This window comes from Eurytemora carolleeae, unplaced genomic scaffold, assembly GCF_000591075.1.
Source record: "Eurytemora carolleeae unplaced genomic scaffold, Eaff_2.0 scaffold2044, whole genome shotgun sequence".
NCBI classification, from domain to species: domain Eukaryota; kingdom Metazoa; phylum Arthropoda; class Copepoda; order Calanoida; family Temoridae; genus Eurytemora; species Eurytemora carolleeae.
In genome coordinates, this window is record NW_019402091.1 from 51,050 (window position 1) to 58,036 (window position 6,987).

The window sequence follows — 6,987 nt, forward strand, 5'->3', positions numbered from 1 at the left end:
AAAATCAAATAAATTTTACATGCACAACAAATTTTTTGTTGTTGAAAATTTCATGCTTTATCTCATTTTCTTAGAAGTTCTAGGCTGAATGAGAAAATTAATTTCAAGTTTGAAAAATTCCTAAATCTTAAAAAAAACTAAAAAAACTTGATTTTTTGCTTGTTATTAGTCTTAACCTTTTCAATTTTTGTATTTTTAAAATGGTTTTCAAATCTGAATTGTGCATAAAAGGAGTTGAGTTTTTGCCACAAACTCAAATTTTCAAACCCCTATATCTTTGCAACCTGATGTTGTAAACCTATGATATTTCAAACTCAGAATATTTGATCTAACAGAAATCATAGTTTGAAAGATCTAAGGTCTGCAACATTTGGTTCCATAGATATTGTGATTAGAAAATCAGCGTTTGTGGCAAAGACTCAATTCCTTTTTAAGTAAACGATGTTAAACATGAAATTTTCAAACAATATTTTATTTTGTTTATGTAGTGATTTTTTAGTTTAGCTGTTTTACCCTATCTTTTTAACTTAGAAGGCTAGAATTTGTTCACTATTCAAAATGTTTACTTTGGATCGTTGGTTGGAGGTTCAATTGATCAAAATGGATCACCCCTGTCCACTACTGCATTTTTAATTAGTTTACATTTCCTAACAGGATACATTTCCTATGAAATCAAATTTTCTAAAAGGCTATATTTCCTTTTAGATTACATTTTATATAAGGTTACATTTTATATTAGGTTACATTTTTATATAAGGTTACATATCCAATAAGTTCACATTTCCTATTGTTTAAACTTTTCTTTTAGGTTAATTTTCCTATTAGGTAATATTTTGTTTTAGGTTACATTTTTAAAACGGTTACATTTCATATTAGGTTACAATTACATTAATGGTTTTTGGGGCTTGTTAACAGACTCTGCCATTAATGTTCAAAAACCTCCATTTTGTTAATAGAACTTTGCCCAGACCTACATGTTGGGAGATGGAAGAAATTCTGATAAATCTTAATCTATTTCAGGAATAGCTTCTACTTTAGATTGGCCAATAGATGAAAAATATTTATTGAACTCATTGGCAATTAAAACTTGATCTGAGATAATTAAGTTTTCCTTCTTAACGGACTCAATTTTAATTTAACTATGATTAGGCTTGTTTCCCTTCCCTGGAATATTTTTTAATGTTTCCCACATCTTCTTAAGATTTTGTTTTTGGCAACCTATTAATTTACTAAAATAAACTTTCTTGATTTGCCTTATTTTCTTACATAAATGTATCTGCATACACTAAACTTGATCTTATCTTCAGGCTTTTTATTTAGCAGAAAAATAGTATATAATGATAGTTTTTGTACTCATAATGAAAGTAGTTCCTTTGACATAAATTGGTTTAGGGGTACCTTACTTGCATTTTTATTTTTATTTTTTTTTGTAAAGGAAAATGATTTTTATTATTCATGAAAATGTTTGATCAAATTCTATTGGCGCCATCTCTGCAGTTTGAGAAAAAAATACATTATTCCAATTTTCTATTTCAAGTGCAGTTTTTAAAGGTTTTCATGGGATTTTTGAGATTTTGAAATGAATTTTCGTTGTGTTCTAAATCAAGAATAATTGGTAGAAATATTGTATTCTGTTCTGAAATTGATTGGATATTTTGGAAAATGTTTTTATCTTTTTGGTTATCATTGTTATAATATGGTCTAGAAGTGCAAAACTTTCTATATTTACAGATCACGAGCCCACAAAGTTTAAAGGGAAATGTTCTATTAAATTCTTTTGTCACCATCTCTGCAGCTTCAGATAAAAGACATTATTCCAATTTTCTTTTTTAAGGTGCAATTTTTAAAGATTTTATATTATTATCTTTCATGGTCCTTTTGAGATTTTGAAATGAATTTTTGTTGTGTTTTAAATCAAGAATAATTGGTAGAAATATTGTATTATGGTCTGAAATTAATTGGATATTTTGGAAAATGTTTGGGTTCTACAAACTTTCAAAATTCCATGTTTTGTGCAGCGTTCCTTTTTCTTTCCTCACCCAGCATAGTATAGTCATCATTCAACAATCTAGAAACCTGCTGAGATAGCACATATTAAAATCTAGAAAACTTGCAAGGCTTATAAACTTATAATTTCAGGATTGTTCATGGATTCAGTGTCAGCTACTGAGATATTGAATTTAAAAACATAAAATGAGCTAAACTTCCTTGCAACAAACCAGAAATATCAGACAGACTATATCTAACAGCAATTATTTAGGAAATGTCAAAAATAAATGATGAGTTTCTGTTTCCCAATTGAAATTTTTGGGGTCCTGGGATCCGTCTACTTCCCCCCCCCCTCCTTCCAGAGGGAGGGTCCCGGGCCTCCAAGAATCCCAAAGTGGGAAAAATTGGAATACTGTAATACTATAATTAAAATAATTTTGTATACATATTTTGTAATTATCTTTTATAAAAACTTTTTGAAAATAAAAAAAATTGTTAAAAATAATGTAAAAAATCAGTGGTGTAAGAAAAATCTTTACTTGGGATGTTTAAAAAGATGAAAATTTCCCTGTATGATAATTGAAGGACTGCAGTATGGTTTTAATTTAATTATATTGGCGTACTAAGCCTAAGGGTGTCAGAAAAGATATTGGCTAAAACGTCCTATAAAATCTTTAATTTTTGATAAAACTTTTTGTTCTGGATGATTGAATTAATATCTATCTAAAACTTTCTTAAACCGGCATATTTATTCTGAATTCATTTTTGTAAGAGTTTAAGTCAAAAAATGTTTTGATAAATATTGCTTTATATCGAATATTTAGTACTTAAATAAAAGCATTTCTTGGTATCACTTCACTCTAGTTTTGCATTATCTTCATTCACGTAAAACAGTCAAAAATAGATTTTGTTTATGGTTTAAAACTAAACAGCTGATGATGCATTGGAGGGAGGGATTGCAAAACACCAATTTTCAAATTCCCAAATCTGCATATGGAACGTGATTGTAACAAGGTATACAGAGTACTTCAGGGTACAGGGTGCTACAATATACTGCAAGGTACTGGGCTTTACTACTGGGGCACACTGGGGGAGGGGGTACAGGGGGGTAATAAAAATGAAAAATTATTTTTTTTAATATATAAGTCATGTACACTCAAAATTCAAATAATGGTTTATTTCAGCTTATTGAACTAGTAACTAAGTTTTTGCAACAAACTCAATTTTTCTAATCCCTATATCTTTGAATCCTGAAACAGTACGAAAATAGGGTTCCCAGAGATAAGGGTAAATCGTTTCAATTTTCGCCAAATATTTTGCATTAATTTCGGGGGGTGGGATGCAAATTTTTTGCGAAAAAAATACAAAATAATAATAATAATGGTATAATAAAATTTCCAATACTGAGCTCTCAGAGCAGAGAATTTTGCAAGTTTTTTTGAGCAATTAATTGTTGCAGCTACAACACGAGGTGGGGAGTGCAGAAGTACTCAATGAGTAATCACCGCCACCCAAACGGCATGCACGCTCCAATTGATTGATAATCTCCAATTTTCCACCTCAATTGGTAATCAGACAAAAATGCGTGACATTAAATTGTTTATTTCTTAGAAATAAGACCATATTAATGGCCCTATGGTGCAGTACAATACTGATAAAGCTTTTTTTATTGCTTCTTAGTATGGCACATGAAGCGCTAGAAAAAAGTTAGAAATATTAGATCCGATCCGCTGATTTAATGACTGTATTAAATAATTGGAGTTAGGATGCTAAAAGGTCGGGCTGCCTGTTTACTAAAAATGATTTTATCCCACCCAAAACTGATTAAATGCATAGTAAGAACATAAAATTTTGCAAAATCAGTCTCATCCCACCCACTTGTAGTGAAAATGAAGTATTAAGTCCACTAATAATGGGTTAAAGTTTCATCTCAAAATTGGTTACCAGAAAACCAGAAAATAGGAAGATGAATTTTAGTCTCAACTTATTACTTTAAATAGTCCAATAAGCATTATAACCATTTCACTATAGCAGTAATTTAATAAAATTCTACAACTTTCGATTTAAATTTTTAATTTTATAGAAGCTCTCAATTAACAGCTTCTCTGTGTTTGTAATAAATATCAGGTAACATAATATTCTATAAACCTGAAGTAAAGTACATATGGATATAATACATGCAGGAATAACTGAAATGAAGAAATCAAGCATTGATCCTCAAAAAAAATCTCCGAGTAGATATCAAGGTCAAGCGTTTGGAATTATGCGAATCTGCAACACATAAGTTCCCATAGCTCTGTTTAGAAATAAAATAAATTCTTAATTCATGAATATTGGTAAAAAAACACAATGACAATAAAATAATATGAAGAAAACTGAAAAGATAAATGTTCCTTCTGGACTGAGGTTAGAACTAAGAATATGTTTATTTATATACCTGCGGAGAAAATTCTTCTCTTTTCTCCGTCAAAAATCCTCCAACAACAAGATTTGAGAGAGACATTTTCATTAACTCAGCACGGTTTTGGCTAACAAAAACTTCCAAATTAACTAGCTATCCAACTTTATCCAGCTGTACACCTAACTTTACCCATTTTTATCACCTATCTATATCCCTAGTGGCTTTACCTATAACCTGTATACCATAAGCAGTACTTCTTATACCTTCTACTACTTCTTACCTTCTACTTGAAACACTTCGTATGAATAACTATAAAGGAAGGCACAGTGTACATTCAGCTCTCAAGGAAGCAACAACCAGGTCTTGCTAGGTGCTTCGGAAAGTATTCAGAGATACAGGGTGAGAGAGAGAAAAGGGCGCACTAGAGAAACTTTAACCAGGGGTGTATAATGGGGGTCATACAGTACCCCTACACACCGGGGGTAAAAAACCTGGGGGATGATAGTTCTCTACTGTGTGCTCAGTTAGGTGTACTGTACGAACTGCACACTTACAACTAACATTACTAATATTGATATACTATAGGTTAGGCCAGAATCTCGTATAGTGGATGGTCTATAAAATAAGTAAAGGATTAGCGTACATCATCACTCTATACACTATAACCTCGTTGAAAAAAATGGAACTACAATTAATATTAAAGGCCTGCATTCATCTTTTACTGCTGTATTAACCTGGAGAATAGAGTGCTTTTACCCAGCTGGATCCAGATTTTGCTACAGAAAGCTTTGAATATACTCCTTAAGAACAAGCCTGATTAGCAGTTATTAAGTATCCCAACTTGTCAGAAATACGTTAATTTTTCTTGGAAAAAAAAGATAATAATAATGTTTCTCTTCCCCCTCCCTCTTGCCAGAAATAAGGAAAATGGAAACATAGAAAGTAGAATTCTGATAGGTTGTGCAGTGTGCACCATGCACTATCCCAACAAACAAAAACCCATAAAGAACAAAAGGTTATTTGGTGTATTCCCATAGAGAATAGAATATATAGAGAGGAATTAAAAGAATCTCTCGGTATGAATTTTTTCAGTCCCTTTCAGCCTGAAAGGGAGTTCAAAGTGTACGAATCATGTAAATGTTCACAAATTATATGCAGTAGAGTACATTAATACAGTATTTTCCCTAGACTATCCATTTCAATTTCGAATTTTTTAAACTGTTAATTAAACTTTATAATGAATTAGGTGAATAAAAACATCATTTGATTTATAGTTATAGCGGAAAATCATCGTTTGTAAAGTGGAAGGCATAGAGTCTATGTGAAATGATCATTGGTCAATTATGAAACCAGCCTATTTCATAATTTGGTTTTCTTTTAATAATAATTTGAGATTTTCTATAAAATAATATTCCAGGGCCCAACAGGTTATATAGCATAAATATGTGAAGTACACCTGCAGTATGGAAACAGTACAACAAAATGGCCGTTTTACACTTTTTTCTAGTAAATTCCTCTCTATATATTCTATTCTCTATGTTTATTCCACATGAGTGACCCGTCAATATCCCGTGATAATTCACGTGTTGTCGAGGTAAATGTCGACGATTTGATGACGGGTCCGAGTTTTTAAATGGTGAAAACTTGAGTTTATTTCACGAGATGAACACGGATTTTTACATGAGAAAATTCTTTTCTCCCATTCACTTAAATTACATTTTTTAAAAACCCTCGGAAAGGGGGGGATTTATAATTTTTTTCTGATGTATAAATATACTATAAAATATACTGTGGGAAAGTATATAATTATTACAAAATCTTTAGAAACTAAACATTTTAGTTTATATCTTTTACATTAAACATCTTGAACATGTAAACTTTAAACTTTTCTTATCACAAAGTGATATATCAAGTCTCAATAATGTTTAATTATGTTAATGTGTTCTTAATTATAAGAATGCTCCTTGCTTTATATATCTAAAAGATCAATATTCCAAAAGAGGTTGTTGAGAAATACAATACAAAATTCAATGTGAAACTTTTTTATACTCTGCTCATGCGTGTTATAATCTGAAAAATTTACTACAATAAACTTTTAGTTTCTAAACGATGAGCAGAGACTGCACCAAGTGTTGTGATTTTGCAACTCTATTAAAAATGAAACATGAAGTTCTTCCTGTGATATCTCAAATATTCAACGCGTGATATTTACAAAAATTAAAATCTGGATATTCTGGCATTGCATTACTCGAGTTTAACACGATAGGAATATGCAAGATCTTGCACTGGTTTTATTTTGCTATGAGTACAATGTGTGAAATAACCACGAGAATTTTCAAAGAATATTTTCGCGTTTTTTTACCTGTGCTGTTGCACAGGAGGAATCTTCAAGATTGTGAAAAGTAGATTTATCATGAGTATTACACAAGGAGGGGCCATGAATTAATCACATGAATTATCAACCAGTTCTCCATCATGCTAATCTCGTTGAAAACCTGTGTTTTGTTTTTGGGATGATACCTGTTTATACTCTCCAGCTGTGAGAAAACTTTGCTGTTGACGAGGCCTTATTTTGGAGCACTGTCCTAGATGAAATT